A 19,461-nucleotide genomic window follows, 5' to 3' on the forward strand; every position below is an offset into this window, starting at 1 on the left:
AGGAAGTTGAACCTCTTTGATGTGGCAGAAAACAAGATAAAAAGAGTATTTAAACAACTTACAGCACATGGAAGCATGGACTTCACTTTCTTCAGAGGGGGGCTTATTGACCAAAAAGGCTGCTTCCCCTCAGTTCCTCTGGATTGGGATGTTGCCACTTCTCTGGTGAGGCTGAAAGTATAGAGCAGACATAATTATAACAGGTAAACATAACATATTTCAATGAGGCAAAGCAAGAAACATATTTGAGGAACCTGGGATGACAATTATATATATAACTCAGTGGAGGTCCTATGGAAGAGGCCATTGGGCCTAAGGTCATACGCTTTAGTGGGGTTTGCATAACCTAGAGCAGTGCTTCTCAACCTGGGGGTCGGGAACCCCTTGGGGGTCAAATAATAATATGCCAGGGGGCACTGAATCCTGGGCTGCTCCTGAAGCCCGCCCGCACCGCTCTCCCAGCCTTTTTGCGGCTGTCCCTGGAACCTGTGGCCGCCCAGCTGGGCTGTTTCTTGAGCCCGCGGCCACCCACTTAGCCTCTTCGCAGCCGCCCATTCAGTTAATGGCATGGCTGGAGGGCAGAGACTAGAAGTCAGCTGACTGGTGAGGAATGTGAAGTTGGAGGAGCTGGATTAGACCCTATCTCTTGCTTTTGGCATAAATGTCACTGATACTAGACATTGTGAAGCCAGAGATTATAGTTGCCATTAAAAGTCCCCACTACAGTTCTCAGATCAGCAGATGACCTTGATCAAGAGCACCTAAGCTGGCTGATCAGAACTCCTCCCCCCTAGCATTGCCACTCATCCTGACTCCCCACCAGCACTGCCACTCATCCTATTACCCCCCCACCAAGGAGTAACAGAAGGAGTACATGGAAGGGAGATGAAAAGAGGGGGAGGAGCCAAGAAAAGGGAAGGAAAGAATAAGAGAAAGAACAAGAAACACAGCTAGAGAGAGGGATGGGGAAAAAAACAAGAAATTAGGATAAAGGCAGATGTAGCGGCCATAACCCTTTGTAGGGCGGCCTTGACTTTTTGGGCTTACTGGTTACCTCCACTTGGCTTGTTGTTCCACGTCTAGGGGTTCCCAGGGTTGATACCCAACAACTTTGGACGCTGACACCAATAAAGTCCTTTTGAAAGGTTTTATTTTGCAGGGGTAACATTCAACAACACAGTCACGTATAGGAGCAGAGGGCAAGGGTGAAGAACTTAGGCACCTTGAACTGCAGACATAACAAGTGTCTAGTACCACCCAGAGAGTAGCCACTCGCAGCTGGGCGCTTCAAGGCTGAACAAATCTCTAGCCAGAGATTATGGCAGTCAGCACTTTGATTCAGAACTTGTAAAATCTCCGACCTTGAACAAGTTGTAACTGAAAGTGAACAGGAACCTTTTCCTCAGTACCTGGAACGTTCTCTGTCTCCTTGATAGTACTGGAAAAAGCGTGGATTCGTCAATGTCCTTCCCAACTCAGTAACCAGGCACTTCTCAGGATGCCACTTGTCAGCCCTCCTCCGAAGAGCCCTCCCCCGGTCACTTTCACGAGCTGTGGTGCCCCTCCAAGCTGAGAGCACACCCGGACACCTTGAATCCTCCCTCAGTTACTGCGCCTCAGACCAGCCGGTTCTGAGAATCGGGAACAGACGAAATCCTACCCCAGACCAGGCGGGTCTATCGGGGCTAACCAACAGAAGCATGTTGCAGGGTGTTGAACACCCCGTGACCAGGACCCCTCGCGGGGCTACCCCGGTCCAGGAAACAAGAACAGACTGCTCGGGCCTCAAGAACTCCTACTCAACATGTGACCTCAACATCTTAAGTACCCCTCCCCAGACTCCTCAGCGGGGCCCGGCACACCCACTGATTGGTTCTGAAGAAGCTGATACCGAAAATGTCCAACCAGGACTGGTTCTGGCTTGTCATGTGCACCTCGCTGTACGCATGACCAAGCAGAACTCTAACACAGCCCAGCCAAACTGATGTCAAAGTTAACCTACATAATTAACCCTCAGAACCCCACTACTGTTTTGAGGCAAAAACTACATTTACACATGAATGACACTTTGTCCAAAATGTCATCAGCTACACAGATAAAGGGGAAAGAAAGGAGGACAAAGAGAGTGGTACATAATAAAATGTAGCATAAAGGGTTTTAATACTGTATGAGTGGAAGGTACTCAGGGAGCACTAAATGTCTGTGGGTTAGGGGCACAAATTACTTATCTTGCCTTGGGTTGTGACAACCCACGCCACAAGAATACTTTTACTGTTGGGGTCCCCACAACTTAGGAAATTTTATCAAGGGGTCATGGCACTAGGAAGGTTGAGAACCACTGACCTAGAGTCATCAAAGTACTGACCCATTTTTGGTGGATCCTTTCTTGGGCTACGTTGAAGGGAGTGCAAATGATTTTCTAAATTGTCCAATTTGTCTAGGACATATTGCTGGGCCTGAGAAGTATGTTGACATACAGTTTGTGAGCTCTGTAGTTCTTCCTCCAGTTCTGTAATATGGTGCTCAGCCTCTGAGAGCCTGTCAGCATGGTCTCTCAGCTCTCTGCAGATCTGGTCAATGCCTGCTGTAACAGCTCTGTCCAATGCTGAGGTGATGGTGGGTGATATCAGAGCGGCTACCACCTGGGCTATCTTACCATACTCCTCCTCTGATAACACAGGAGCTGATATGCCATGTGTGGCTGGGAAGCCTGTAGTAGGGAGAGCCATGTTGTCGGCCATCTTGGATGCCTGTGTGACTAAGGACTTCTGAATGGGGAGAGTGCCTGAATCGAGGCCGGAGCCGCATGTGAACAAGGAAGCAGTCCACCCACACTATCCCTGGGGTGCCAGGGAGGCAGGGGAGGAGATAATCCACCACAACCCATTGGTATAAGAGCCAGTTTAATATTGTTCCCCTCTGGAAGCGCTGTCTTTCTCGCCTATTACATGGGTGCCGGAAAATGAAAGTTCCACATTCCTTTTTTAACAATAGCTTGCCCTATTAGCCCTAAAAATGGGCAGAACTTGCTAAAATGATTCACCTTCTATGGGCTTTGATGAGAATTGCGGAAGTTTGGAATTTGAAACAGGGTTCGCTGAGCTCTCAACAAATTAAACTCGGGCAGATTTGCTCTTCCCTAATCAGGATTTACTCATTTGTTTTCTATGTTGTCTCAAACCAAATATAAGGCTTTTGTAACACTGGCTTTTCTCTAGGTGCTACAAAAAATGTATTTTTTTGTATTCTTATCTGAAAAATCAATGGGTACTATTTACTACAATCATTAGTGCAGTGTTTAATAAAAATATTTTTGGTGCAGTATGTAATTTCTTCAACATTTCTTCCTAGAATATATAAATAGGTGTTTAGGTTCCTGATCCATTCTCTTTTGGGAAATTCAGAAAGCAAGCTTGATCACGTCCTACAGAATTCTTTAGTTAATATACTGTATGTGTTCTATTTTTTGTGGCATTCAAATGTAAGAAAACACTAAAATATTATAGTGCACTAAATCAACAACTGAGATCATGTTTGTTTAACCAAGCCAAAGGGTTTTGGCAAGCAAAAGCTAAAGTTCTTTAATAAATACAACCAATATCCATTGTAGAACCCTTAAAACGCGTATTTTATACACTGAAAACTGATAGTAAATTTGTCCAAACACATTTTATGATTCTCAGGTAATACATATTTGGGAGGTACATATCTTAATGAAAAACATGTATTTACACATTCATGTTTTGTTAGTGTAACAAATGGCAGTCTTTTTTGTTGTTTGTTGTTTTGGATACAGTGGAGATGGATTAGAACACCTGCCAGGTTTTTATTGCTGTCTGTGTCCACGTTAGGGAGATTCACCCTCTCTGTTTGTCTTGTTTACTGTTATCATCGAAAGTGAAAGTAAAAGAAAATCCCAAATTTTTGGTTTACACCAGAACACTAATAGAGGGAACATTTTCTAAAGGGAACCCTAGTTCTGGTGACCCTGGTGACACATCGGAGATCCCTTACTTTGGAGCGATTTCCTGGGACAGGAAGAAAAGAGAAATCTCCAATAGGTCACAGGTGGCAAAAAAAGAAACTTAAACAGATGGGGGCTATAACCCTCCTTACTCTATCCTAAATAAAAAAAAAAGTTTTGCCTTTAGTTAAACTTCAAATATCTATAAAATAACTTACAGTGGTTGTAAACCCCATGCATGAAATTTGAACTAAGCACATATATCTGTAGTAATTAATTATCTCTCTCCTAAGCTCTAAGTACTGTTTCTGTCTGGTGCTCCGTTCCTCTGTTATCAGCAGAGTCACTTCTGACAAGCTCGCTGACACATGAGATATAATGGGCTGAAAATTTATGTTGGGGAGGGAGCTTAGAGTTAGATTAGCAGGGAGCTTGTCTATTCATAATACAGCTCTGCATGTTCCTTCGTATCTTTGCCTATTTGGAGGGGGGGGGGGTGTGCCTTTCCTCCAGTCATCTCCCACACAGTGTGTGCCTTTCCTCCAATCAGTTCTCACACAGTGTAAGATCCCTTTCATACCGAAGTGCTTTTGCACTAAAAATAGTGCAAATAATGCACCTGAAAACAGCTTCCTATTAATTTCAATGGATGCTTTCACACTGGGGCGGTGCGCTGGCAGGGTGGTGCAAAAAGTCCTGCAAGATGTGTCTTTAGAGCATATTTGAAGCGCATTAAAAAACGCCTCAAAAATGCCCCTGTCCATTGAAATGAATGGGAATTGCTTCCAAAACCCTTCAAAAGCACTGCAAAATGGCTCTTTTTTCTTTCTTTTGTCACGTGACCTTAAAAAGAGTGCACCGCTAACGCTGCAAAAGTGCTGCAAAAATTACAGTTTTTTTTTTTTGAGTGCCTCAGTGTGAAAAGGGTCTAAGTGCAGACTCCCCACCCACTTCTGAGAGAGGAAGAAAGATTGCTAACATGATCTGCACTTTCCGAAGGGTGTGTGTAAAAAAGGGGAAGACAGCATATATATAAAACTTATGTAAGGAGATTTGTTTCATCTCTGTGCATCATCTGAGGCTGTTCACTTCACTGGGTGTATGTAAGGGTTTACAACCACTTTAATTAATATTCAGATATAATAACATTTTCACAAAAATATTCTATATATGCCAAACCTGTTTTAATGCTTCTATACTTGTTGATTGTTTAATAAATATTTGAACAATACATCAGACTATGGAAAGACTAATATCTACATAAAAAACAAATCAACTGTTATGATTGCAGGAGTTGGCACTATACATTACAAATATTAAAACATACAAAGTATAAAAACTTGTTTACATGCAACCAGAATTTTGAACAATATATACAGTATGTGGAATAGAATATTTTACATGTGTGTTAGAACTATGGATGAGCTCGATATTGATGATGAACAAGAGGCAGGGTCTGTTAAAGTTATTGCTGCTATTAATAAAGTTTTCTTCATCACAACTACATCGGTAGAGACATCCCTGCTTTCATGCTCCTCTTCTGCACCAGGTACTTTTATGTCTGTTTCACCAGCACCTACAGTGGTGTGAAAAAGTGTTTGCCCCCTCCCTCATTTCCTGTTCCTTTGCATGTTTGTCACACTTAAGTGTTTCGGAACATCAAACCAATTTAAACAATAGTCAAGGACAACACAAGTAAACACAAAATGCAATTTGTAAATGAAGGTGTTTATTATTAAAGGTGAAAAAAAATCCAAACCATCATGGCCCTGTGTGAAAAAGTGATTGCCCCCCTTGTTAAAACATACTATAACTGTGGTTGTCCACACCTGAGTTTAATTTCTCTAGCCACACCCAGGCCTGATTATTGCCACACCTGTTCACAATCAAGGCATCACTTAAATAGGAGCTGCTTGACACAGTAAGGTCCACCAGAAGATCCTTAAAAGCTACACATCATGCCGAGACCCAAAGAAATTCAGGAACAATTGAGAAAGAAAGTAATTGAGATCTATCAGTCTGGAAAGGGTTATAAAGCCATTTCCAAAGCTTTGGGAATCCAGCGAACCACAGTGAGAGCCATTATCCACAAATGGCGAAGACATGGAACAGTGGTGAACCTTCCCAGGAGTGGCCGGCCGCCCAAAATTACCCCAAGAGCGCAGCGACGACTCATCCAAGAGGTCACAAAAGACCCCACAACAACTTCCAAGGAACTGCAGGCCTCACTTGCCTCAGTTAAGGTCAGCGTTCATGCCTCCACCATCAGGAAAAGACTGGGCAAAAATGGCCTGCATGGCAGAGTTCCAAGGAGAAAACCACTGCTGAGCAAAAAGAACATCAAAGCTCGTCTCAATTTCTCCACAACACATCTTGATGATCCCCAAGACTTTTGGGACAACATTCTGTGGACCGATGAGACAAAAGTGGAACTCTTTGGAAGGTGTGTGTCCAAGTATATCTGGCGTAGAAGGAACACTGCATTTCATAAAAAGAACATTATACCAACAGTAAAATATGGTGGTGGTAGTGTGATGGTCTGGGGCTGTTTTGCTGCTTCAGGACCTGGAAGACTTGCCGTGATAAAAGGAACTATGAATTCTGCTGTCTACCAAGAGATCCTGAAGGAGAATGTCCGACCATCTATTCGTGTACTCAAGCTGAAACGAACTTGGGTTCTGCAGCAGGACAATGATCCTAAACACACCAGCAAGTCCACCACCGAATGGCTGAAGAAAAACAAAATGAAGACTTTGGAGTGGCCTAGCCAAAGTCCTGACCTGAATCCTATTGAGATGTTGTGGTATGACCTTAAAAAGGCTGTTCATGCTCGAAAACCCTCTAATGTAACTGAATTAGGACAATTCTGCAAAGATGAGTGGGCCAAAATTCCTCCAGGATGCTGTAAAAGCCTCATTGCACGTTATCGCAAACGCTTGGTTGCAGTTGTTGCTGATAAGGGTGGCCCAACCAGTTATTAGGTTTAGGGGGCAATCAATTTTTCGACCAGGGCCATGATGGTTTGGATTTTTTTTCACCTTTAATAATAAACACCTTCATTTACAAATTGCATTTTGTGTTTACTTGTGTTGTCCTTGACTATTGTTTAAATTGGTTTGATGTTCCGAAACACTTAAGTGTGACAAACATGCAAAGGAACAGGAAATGAGGAAGGGGGCAAACACTTTTTCACACTGTATTCTGATGTCCCTAAAGTGGTCCTAGGACTAAGCTACCCTAAGCATTGAGAGCAACCACTTACTTTTTGCTAACTGATCCTATGTTTTGTATTTTTATCAGTTACTAGGCTATACATGCTCTCCCACCTATCCTGTCTCTCTTTTTTTTTCTGTGGTTGTCCCTTCAGGCCTACTGTTTTTTATTTACTCAGAGAACCCAACACAACCAAGATTCAGCAAAAATAAGGTATCCTGGAAGACATGTGACTTTTTCTCTGCTTCTTTTCCAATGCCTTATTGGACACACAAGGATTCTTTAAAGTGCAGATCCATTGTCAACAAAACAGGAATTAAAGAGGGATTCCACCTAAAAAAAAATATTAAAAGCCAGCAGCTATAAATACTACAGCTGCTGACTTTTAATAAATGGACACTCACCTGTCCCGGGTTCCAGGGATGCCGGCAGCCGAGGCCGATCGATTGCTCGGCTCTCAGCTGCTGCCGTCACCATTCTAGGTGAGGGAATCAGGAAGTGAAGCGAATCGGCTTCACTTCCCGGTTCCCTACTGCGCATGCGCGAGTTGCGCAGCGCAATAGGAATTGTCCGCGCTGTCACTGGGACCCGTGTGTGTCCCAGCAGACAGCTTGGCAGGACAGGAAATTACATAGACTCCCAAGGGAGTCTATGCCCGGAAGTGGGTGTAAATACCTGTCTTTGACAGGTATCTCCACCCCCCTCCCCCCTGTAAGGTGCCAATTGTGACACCGGAGGGGGGGAGAGTTCCGATCAGTGGAAGTTCCACTTTAGGGTGGAACCCCGCTTTAAGTACCCTATGAACACAATCACTAGTTCCCCAAGGGACTGTATTTTTTATTGTTAGATACCTGTAGAAATGTGATGATTGTCATTCATTGAAAAATGATCTAACTATTAGCCCTTGTACACACGGTCGGAGATTCCGATGGAATGTGTCCTATCAGACCGTTTTGTCGGATAATCCGACTGTGTGTGGTCTCCTTCGGGCTGTTTCCATCGGAGTATCCTACGGGCCAAGTTTTCCAACTTGTCCATAAAATTTTCAGACAAAATGCTCCGATGGGACATACACCGATCATGTGTAGCCTACTCCGACGGACAAAGTGGCATGCATGCTCAGTTCAAATTCCTAGACCAAAACTATCGGCTATTAGCCTGAACGTAGTCCCGTCGTAACAAAATAACGGCATCACGTTATTTACAATCGGATTTTCTGACAACTTTGTCCAACCGTGTGTGTGCAACAGTTTCGGACAAAATCTGTCATACAAAATTCAACAGATTTGGGTGTCAGAATGTCCAACCGTGTGTACAAGGGCTTAGAGGATTTCTTTCCTCTGACATACCTGTAGGTCACATTGCATAAAATTGCATAGAAGTATGTGTTACGATTATCCCTGACAATGGGGAACAATAGAGAATTGGTAAAATTGACAACCAGTACAGTGTGGTCAGTGTGGTACACTGAAGTTTACAGTTGCAGGTCTCTGCATTGCATATAAAGCTAAATCTCTTCTACCAAAAGCATCTACTAATTTGTGTTGGTGTTATTACAGTTTCAGTTTAATGGCAGCTGCCACCACCAACACTTTCTTTCCCTCCCTTTTCTAACTTTGCTGGGAGTAAAGAAAAGTACTCCATACTTTCAGGTATGGACTAGTATGTAATTCACTCCTCTTCCTGCTATGCAAAAATGCTGGTGCTGGGTGATTGGCAAGTCAGACACCCAACATTGGGGTGAGGATAGAGTCCTATGTTTTGGATAGGGTCCTGATTTGGAGCTTACAAGAGGTCTCCTTCTTTTTGTTCCCATGGGCTGAACAGAGTGATGGCTGAGTGAAGGGAAAGTAAATATGGTAGGGCCACCATTAAAGAGAACCTGTTGATTTTCCCTGCATGGGCAAAGCACAAAGTTACCTTAACTCTGTCATTGAAACTAAAGGTAGGCTTATAAACACATAACTGTGCTGATATAGTTGCAATGTAACTGACATATAGTATCTATATTTATTAATTCTTGCTCTTCTGGCTCTATTCATTAAAAGTGCTTTCATAACTGGCAAACGAGATGCATTGTGCTCTAGGCACATAAAATCCACGAGCACTGTAACTAAATTTTTCCATTTTACCCTCAAGAAAACAGGAGAGACAGCCAACTATTTTCCTTGATGTAAAAACCAAGGAAATGTTTCAAGCTCTGTTAATAAAAACATTCTCTTATCTCAGCTTTATGTTCTCTAATAGCTTAATGCATGAATCAGTGGCAATATGGTTCTGCTTACAAGAAGTGAGTCATAACAACAAAATAAGCAAATTCATCACCGCTTACTGGAGTGAAAAACATGTTTAGACATAGTTTAGATATTAGCACTGTTATTTTTTGTGTGAAATGTGACACATTTTATTTACAGCTCATTTTTTCTTGATCATTATTTAAATTCATATGTATGTATAATTTGTGTTTATTAAAGGTTTTCAATGTACAATGTTGTACAGCATAAAACAGTATGTAAAAGAGGTACAAGTCACGTAAAAAAGATGGTAAAAGTGCCATAGTGAGGTTCAATAAACAGAAAATGTAAGTTGTAAAGCATGTGAGAAAGGTCATAGAAAGTCATGATCTGCATGATGGAAACACCGACGCAGATCACCATACAAGATCATTGATATAAACACCGGAGGCGGAGCTATTTGCGTCATTACTTCACATCCGGTTTGGTCTGTGGAATGCGACACGGACTTCCTGGTTCTTCTGTGTACGTTTGTATTCATTTTGTTTTATGGTATAGTTACCTATGTTTTTGCACTTGCACCTTGCACTTTTGTATCAAGGAATTGTAGCTCTTTAAGGTTACTTATGTCTTTTTTTTTTGTTTTTTTGTTTTTTTGTGTTTTTTTGCACATTACTTTATTTTGATACATGAGAATACATTTCACTTTAGCAGCGCCAATTCCACCTACCCATTACTGTACTTCATTTTGGCCATCTTTTGGTGGTTGGTATATGTGGAGGTAGCAGCTATTAGGATTTCCTTTCAGTCCATAGCATGGAACTATCAATTTTTTTTCCTTTATTATACTTACTTCACCAACTGTTTGTGTCTCCTTCCCCTCAAAGCCAGTGCTGCAACCTCTGTCAAAGCACCCATCGGTCAACTCTTCTGGGTGTGTCCCATGATGGATCTTCTGACTGCTGAGTCCTGTACCGACGGAGATCTTAGTGAAAGCAGCCACAGCTTGCAGTGGAGGATGCAGGTATCCAAAACTCATGGAAGTGTCAAATGCGAAAGACACTGGAGAAGGATGCAGTGTTGGAACGGGGGGGGGGGGGGGGGGGGGAGGTTGGAGACACAGGCTACCAGAGAGTGAGCATAATGACACTTCTCTTACAGGATACTGCTGATATGATTTTTTTAAGTCTTTAACACTTATAGATATATTTATAAATCATGTATAATTTGGAAATAAAAGTACTGTTTTTGTGCTTGCCAAGGAAGCAAAACTCAGTAGTGGAATGAAGTCCTTTCAATATATCTTCAACTTACAAGCTGACCTACATACACGGATGAATATAATCAGCATGTATAAATAATTAAACTGTCCATGTAACGGAAATTAAGAAAATATTGGGGAAATACTTGTGACTTGATGAAAAAAAGTTAAAACTAGACATAAGGAAATGATACCTGCGTTCCATCTCCCAGTGACTAAGGAGACTGCTCCAACCCAATCTATCTGAATACAAGATATGTGCAAATCATTTAAACCAAAAATTTAGAGTGTCTCTTTAAATAATCAATAAACATAAAAAATGGTCTTGTGCAATAAGTAACAAACTCAAATACTAAAAAGTGATCATGTGCAATTCATCACCTAATTCATATGTAAAAAAAAAACATTAACATAAATCATAGAGTGCTCATGGGTATGTTCTTGCATAGGTCAATAAATGGATAAATAAATAAAAATACATCTAAATTCTTGAGATGTGAAATAGACCAATGCCCTGATCTCTTACATCTGCACCTCTATGTGTATCACCACCTCCACTGTAATCCTAAAAGCTCCCACAGATGTTGCCAAGGTGTTCTCTTATTCTTACCTGGAGTCACAACCCCCATTATTAAAACAGGTTATAGATTCTTTAATTGTATACATTTTCTTTGTAAGCTGTGAAACTCTTGGTCCGTAAACTATTAGATCCTATGGTCTTACACACTTTGCACCTACAGAAGGGATAGAAACCTTTAGGGCACTTTCACACTGGGGCGGGTGGGCGTTGGCGGTAAAGAGCCGTTATTTTTAGGGTAATTTTTGCAGTGCTTTTCGGCTGCCAGTGGTGCTTAAAAGAGCCCCACTAATGGGGGCGTGGCCTGAACCTGCATGGAGTAGGACGCGTGTCTCCGGAGCTCCGCCGAGGAATCCTGTCTCCCACGCTGATCCTGTGACACCACAGCACCGAGACTCACCTTAATACTTCTGGCAGGCATCCCTTCAGTCCGGAGCATATGTCTCCCTCAAAATCTCAGCGATCAGCGGCGGCACGGCTGTCCCAGTACCGCCGACATGTGAGTGAGGAGGGGGAGGAACATGGCGGCGCGGAAGACCCGGGAGGGCCGCGTGTGGCGGGAGACACAGACAGGCTTCTTGAAGCAATTACATTATACCGCACGTCCCTTACATCCCAGATTGAGGAGGTGCAAATGGACATTTCTTTATTAAGACAAGATTTCCAGAAGCTGCGGGACCGGGTGAGGGACACTGAGACCCGTATCAGCCATGTGGAAGATGCTCTCTCACCTCTGCAAAATGACACTGACCACATGCAGAAGCAAATAGACCTCCTGACTACTAAACAGGACGAAATGGAAAACCGCATACGCAGATGCAATATCCGACTGATTGGTCTTCCGGAGGGGGCTGAAGGTAAGGACCCCACAACTTTTCTGGAGCAATTGCTGATAAGTACCTATGGCAGAGAGTCTTTCTCCCCCATGCTGGCGGTTGAACGCGAACATCGCATGCCTGCCAGGCCTCCACCTCAGGGTGCACCTCCACGCACCTTTATTGCAAAACTCCTGAACTATAAGGACAGAGATGCTGCCCTCCGCATGGCCCGGGAAAAGGGTAATATCCCGGTGGGCAATACTAAAGTTGCAATATTCCCTGATTTCTCCGCGGACGTCCAGAAACGCCGGCAGGGTTTCATGGAGGCCAAACGATTATTGCGTGCACAGCAAGTGAAATACTCTATGCTTTTCCCTGCGCGCCTCAGGGTGGAGGCAGGGGGCGCTCTTCTTTGAACAACCCAGAGAGGTCATAGCATGGCTGGAACGCAGGGCGCCTCGTGATGGAGCCGCCTGAGACTCCTTGGGACATGTAAGCTACCAATTTTCTTATCCCACCCCTGGGCTCCTGGAACTCTGACAGATTGCCTGATCTTTTTGTACTGTTCTATTTTTGCTCAGGGAGCCTGCACCCGGGGCGTATGTTCTCTCTCTTTAAACTCTTACTGCAGTATGACCTGCTGAACTTCTTGAATCTGGAACATATGCACATGCTGCTGGTGTCAACGTATATGCATCAACTTTTTCCCTTTTTTGTCTAGTGTCCCTGATGAGGGACCCTTTCTGCAGTACATTCCTGTTTGCTTTGTTTAAAAACTTTTTTGGTTTATACTTTTACTTTTTTTATTCTTTTTTCTCCCGGAGCAAGGGGAGACATGTTGGACCTACGGTCTAATTGCACGGTGCAGCGGAAGACTGCTCCATTGTCTGCTGGGCCTCTTTTTTGCTATGAGGGTGATGGTCACCGGGGCTGGACAGCAACAGACACTCTTTTTTGTTCAACACTGTGTACCACTATACAGGGGGTTCTATTTTACCTTGTCCTCTCGTACCGGTGGCCACAGCCCTCTCTCAGACTTAATGTTCTTAACTGTTTTATTGATTCCATGAAACTGGTTTTCCCAGCCAGACGTGTTTGGTTTTTCAGGGAATATACCCGCACGAGTTGGGGTTGGTGCAGGGTAGGGTGGGGGGAGGGGGGTGAGTTGGTTGGGGTTTCCATGCAGAAGGTTACTATAAATGTGTTAGAGTATGTATCTAAATTAAGTGTTGCTTTCCCTGAATGTTTTTTACTACTGCTGTCTATGAAGCCTCTGCTCGGGCTTGTCCTAGCACAACTGCTTTGGGGTGTGTTTATGGGAGGGCGGTGTGGCGGTGGGTTGCCTGCACTTGTTACTTTTTATGTATCCATATGGCGTCTATACGGTTTCTTACTTGGAACGTGAGGGGCCTGCGTGACAAATTTAAGCGCGCGGCAGCCTTCACGTTCCTCAAAAAACAAAGGGCAGAGATGATGGTTCTGGTTGAGACGCATGTAGAGGGTGGACTGCAGATGGCCCTCAAATGCCCTTGGATTGGGTGGGCATTTCACTCCACCTACACGTCTCATTCGCGGGGGGTTTCGGTACTTGTAGCTAAGTCTGTCCAATTTGAACTTTGCGAAATTCTTACTGACCCACAGGGCAGGTTTGTTTTTTTACATGCTAAACTCTATGGGGAACCCTACCTTATTATGGCTTTTTACATCCCCCCCCCATTTAACATGACGTTGGTGGTTGAAGGACTGTCTTTTATGTCCAGGCACCAGGCGGTTCCTGTTGTCTGGCTGGGGGATTTCAACACTACGCTTAACCCCTCTCTTGATAGGCTCAAGCCCCCTGAACTGATGATGGGGCAAGCTGGGTCCACTAGGCTGTCCAGGCTTATAACTACTGTTCACCTTGTGGACACTTGGAGATACAAATTTCCTCACAAGAAGGAGTATTCATGCTTCTCACCCACGCACGGCTCTCTTTCCCGGATTGACTTTATACTAATATCTAAACAACTCACTCCCAGACTTAAGGAAGTATTGTTTTGCCCCAGACTACTTTCGGACCATAGCCCCTACTCTGTAGTGCTTGACGTACCCCTAGGTAGACCCCCGCGGGCGTGGCGACTGAATCCGTTCTGGCTGACATTACTGCCCGATGATGATACTATTGAGACGGAATGGAAAACGTTTTTTGAGAATAATGACCACACGGCATCAGTTCCGGCAGTGTGGGACACGTTTAAATTACACGCCCGATCGGTACTAACTGCCCGCATTAATAAACTCAAGGCTGACTCGGCCACTGTTATTGTTGAGGCTGAAGCAGAACTGAGCTCCAGGGAACGCACCTACGTCGATGACCCGTCTACGGCGAATGCAGATGCCCTTAGATTACAGTCGAGAGTGGTTTCTCAGCTGCACCATGACAAGGCCCGACAGAAACTTTTTTTTTCCAAACAAAAATATTTTGAATCCGGAGAAAGGGCTGGTAAGTTGCTGGCATATTTGGTCCACAGGGAAGACAGACCCCCGGTTGTTATTTCTTTGCGGGGCCAGGGTGATGAGATCATCACGGACCCTTCTGCGGTAACAGAGAGGTTTCGGGACTTTTTTGCGGACTTATACACCACTACAGTTTCAAATGACACCACCCCGATGGACCGTTTTTTGGCTCAGGTTTCCCTCCCTCAGGTTTCGGAGGAGCAGGTGCAGGCTCTGGAGGCCCCCCTGACCACCGATGAAATAGTAGAAGCTATTGCGGGATTTGCAAAATCCAAGTCACCAGGGTCAGATGGTCTTCCCATTGAATTTTATTCCCGTTACCAAGATATGCTGGTGCCTAGGCTTCTCGACCTTTATAGGAATCTTTTTGACACGCTAACATTGCCTCCGTCTATGAGGGAGGCAACGATAGTTTTGATTCCCAAACCTGGAAAAGATCCAGGTTCCCCGGAATCCTACCGCCCAATATCCCTATTACAGGTAGATGTTAAGATTCTGGCCAAAATACTTGCTACCAGATTGAACGTAGTGATTCTCAGTCTGATTCAGGCTGACCAGGCGGGGTTTATGCCGGGGCGGAATACGTCGTTCAATCTGCGTAGGCTATATATAAACCTTCAGGCAACCCATGAGGAGATGGGTGAGCGTGTGGTAGTGTCACTTGACACGGCTAAAGCATTTGACTCAGTAGACTGGGAGTACCTATGGAAGTGTCTAGCAGGGTACGGCTTTGGCCCGAACTTTATTCGGTGGGTGAGACTGTTGTACCATCACCCAACGGCTAAGGTGGTGGCAAATGGATGGCCCTCCCGGGCGTTTGGCCTCGGTAGGGGTACCAGACAGGGGTGCCCACTGTCCCCGCTACTATATGCCTTGGTGGCTGAACCTTTAGCGGTGGCGATTCGGGCAGACCCTGAGATCAGGGGACTGGCGATGGGTCGACTTATCGAGAAAATCAGTCTATACGCTGATGATACGCTGCTATATCTAGCGGACTCTGGCCCTTCCCTTGCAAAGGCCCTCCGCATGATAGAATGGTTCGGTAGCTTTTCCGGTCTCCGCATAAACTGGGAAAAATCCCAAATTTTACCTATTGACAGTTTTCCACAGTCAGAGTCCCAGGCCAGTCTGCCTCTTCAGCGAGTTGGCACTATTAAATATTTGGGGGTCTATGTCTCTAGGAACCCAGCTGATTACATTGTGTTGAATGTAGAACCATTGTTTGCCCTGGTACGTACCAAGGTTTAGGCCTGGTCCCGTCTCCCCCTAGGGGTTTGGGGACGAGTTAATCTGATTAAAATGGTCCTATTACCTAAACTATTGTATGTATTGTGGCATGCCCCGGTATATTTGCCATTGAAATACTTTAAATTCCTTGAAAGTCTCCTTAGGCCCTTTGTGTGGGGAACTGCTAGACACAAGCTTGCTTGGCAGGCTTTGAAAAGCCCCACTGATATGGGGGGCATGGCCCTTCCAGATCTGAATCTCTACTATGTTGCCTCACAACTGTCTCAACTTTTTCACATAGACAAGACTGATAAACAACGTTTTCTAACTCTTCTATGCCCCACTTGGGCACAAATTGCAGATGACCCGATTGCGGCTATCTTGACGGGAGCGGGGAACTCTGCCATGGAGCCCGGTAAACATTCCATGCTCTTTCATTACAGAAAGATTTGGGATCTGGCATCCACTAAACTGAATGTGGCATCGCCGAATGACTATACCCCACTTTGGCACAACAAACATTTGCCGGAACTTCAAAAGCTCCAGGGTATACAGCTATGGGTATCGAGGGGAATATACTACCTACACCACCTAATTCACCAGGGTGTTGTTAAAACGTTTCGGGCACTGCAGGAGGAATTTAATGTTCCAAACACTATGTTATTTCAATACCTACAGGTTCGGCATGCACTTAAAGCACAATTTTCGCAGTCATTGCCTCGGCCTGCTCCCAATCCTGTTGTCGCCATAGTGAAGGATAATGATCCCAAAAAGCTAAACTCGTGCTTCTATGGTATGCTTACGGCCCCCGTCTCGGCGAGACTAGCGTATGCTCTCAAGTCCCGCTGGGAGGGCGATGTGGGTGCTCTGACAGACGAGGAATGGGAGGAGGCTCTGGAAACGTGCAAATTGGTGTCCCCTAGGCTCCAGGACAGGCTATCTCAGATCTACATAGTACATAAAGCATACCTCACCCCACTCAGAACTGCTAAATATAATGCGAATCAATCAACGCTCTACTCAATGTGTTCCCTTGAGACTGGGACGTTTTTCCATCTTATATGGGCTTGCCCCAAACTGCAGGAACTCTGGCAGCAGGTGGTGTCATTTCTACATGATGTCATGGGTTCCCCTTTGGCCCTCGATCCCAAACCCTGTCTACTAGGGATATTTCCTGACGTATTGGATAAAATTACTAGCACTTTCTTACAGGAAACTTTGTTTTCTGTTCGAAAGGTGATAGCTAGACAGTGGATGAGGCCCCTTCCACCCCGAATTGAGGACTGGAAGCGGGAAGTTAATTTTACTCTCCCATATAAAAAAAATTTGTATAAAAACAGGGGTTGTCCAGCTAAATACCATAGAATCTGGGATAAATGGTTGCAGGAGGTTGCCACGTGTGATGAGGGAATTTGATGTTCTGTTACGATGAATAACATGTCACTATTGGGATCCTTTGTTCTTTGTCTGTGATGTATGGTGACTACTGGTTTGGAGAACTGTATTTCCTTTACTGTTATGGCTATGATGTAACACCTCTTTACTGTTTGATATGTACCTTTATGACTGTACTCTTGCACTAATGTTCAATAAATATTACCTGTTTGAATGGAAAAAAAAGAGCCCCACTAACGGCTGAAAAATAGAAAAAAGCACCGGTGGCACTGCCCATTGATTTCAATGGGCACTTGAAAAACTAAAGTTGACATCAAAGATGCTGCTTGCAGGACTTTTTCTTTAGCGTCCTGCCAGCGCACCACTCCAGTGTGAAATCACTCGGGCTTTCACACTGCAGTGACAGGAGAAGCGCTTTACAGACGCTTTGCAGGCACTATTTTTAGTGCTATAGCGCCTGTAAAGCACCTCCGTGTGAAAGTAGCCTTACCCTGGGTTCACCCTAGTGTGATGCGGGAACCAGCGTGATTCTAGTGCCGGTTCCCACATCGCTCCTCTCATGTAGACAGTTTACACTGCCTTGTGTGAACCACTGTGGGTGTCATTAACAAAGTACTCCTGCGGTGCAGGTGAAAATCACATGCGATCTCTGAGATCGCGCTAGTGTGAACCTGGGCTCAAGGTTCTCAAAAAAGACAGGACGAGCTGGCCTTTCCAACAAATTAGAGGCAATTTTATCTCTCAGTGTATAACCTTTTTGAAAAATCGTGAGGCTTAACAGGTAAATCTGGGCCCAGAACCTTATTATTCTTAATAACATTCCATTGTTTCTAAACCAACTTTTTAATCTTCACATAGTTCTCAGAAAATGAGGTAATGAAAGGCCACTTACATTTGTTATCCCATAGTTTTTCCTTCACACTGTGAACTAAGAAGGATCCTTGATTCACATTTGAGATCTCCTCAATGGTTTGCTGCAAAAAATCCTCAGAATATCCAAAAATCTACTTTTTAATGCATCCGGTTGAGATATGTATTTTGGTTTATATGATTTGCACAAATCCAGTAGATTGCTTCACGAAGGAGCTAAAAACAGAAAATATAAAAAATGCTGCTTATATGTTCACAAAAAAATCCCTTCGATGGTGAAGGGACAAGGGCTGGTATTGAACTAATAAAGTGAGACAAAGGGGTTGATTTACTAAAGGGAAATAGACTGTGCACTTTGAAAAGTGCAGTTGCACTCTGCAGGAGCAGTTGCTCCAGAGCTTAGTAATTGAGGGGAAGCTCTGCTGACATTGGGGGTTATTTACGAAAGGCAAATCCACTTTGCACTGCAAGTGCACTTGGAAGTGCAGTTGCTCTAAATCTAAGGGGTAGATCTGAAATGAGGGGAAGCTCTGCTGATTTTATCACCCAATCATGTGCAAGCTAAAATGCTGTTTTTTATTTTCCTTGCATGTCCCCCTCGGATCCACAGTGACTGCACTTCCAAGTGCACGTTCAAGTGCATTTGCAGCGCAAAGTGGATTTTCCTTCAGTAAATAACCCCCATAGTCTATTTGCCTTGAGTAAATAAACCCCATAGTGAAAGTATGACGTTAGAACTTAGTTCAACTAGAAAGCAGGTTGCAGCTTTTGCATCTGTCTCATTACAATCCAGTTTCTGTTGCAGTTCCTATGATTCCTCTACATATACCATTGTCTTTAGCTGGCCCTTTTACCTTGCTTGTATTGGGGATGAGCTCGGTGTTCGACTCGAACACATGTTCAACTCGAACATCGGCCGTTCGTCTGTTCAGCGAATTCAAAACTTTGTGGAGCGTACGCACCAAATTCGTGTGGTACGAATGACCCACAATGCACTACGCCATCGCAGTGCATTGCTGGCTCTTGATTGGCCAAGCATGCACTGTGACCCAGCATGCTTGGCCAATCACAGCGCCGGCAGTGAGGAGAGCCATAATTATAGCTCAGGGGGTTTAGTACACACCCCACACTATATAAGGCCACCAGCGCGGTGGCCTTGTGTAGTGTGTTTCGGCGTGCAGGGAAAGAGCAAGATAGGCAGGGACAGTGTTCTTTTCTCAGGCATCTTCAGGAGTTAGTGGGTGTTGTGTGCCTCCAGCACAGTATACACCTGTATCTACCCCTTATTGCTGGTGTTCTCTAATACAGGCATCTGCAGGAGTTAGTGGGTGTTGTGTGCCTCCAGCACAGCACAGTATATACCTGTATCTACCCTTTATTGCTGGTGTTCTCTAATACAGGCATCT

The sequence above is a fragment of the Lithobates pipiens genome, unplaced genomic scaffold, assembly GCF_037356315.1.
Source record: "Lithobates pipiens isolate NorthernLeopardFrog02 unplaced genomic scaffold, aLitPip1_a1.2 Scaffold_13, whole genome shotgun sequence".
Classification (NCBI taxonomy): Eukaryota; Metazoa; Chordata; class Amphibia; order Anura; family Ranidae; genus Lithobates; species Lithobates pipiens.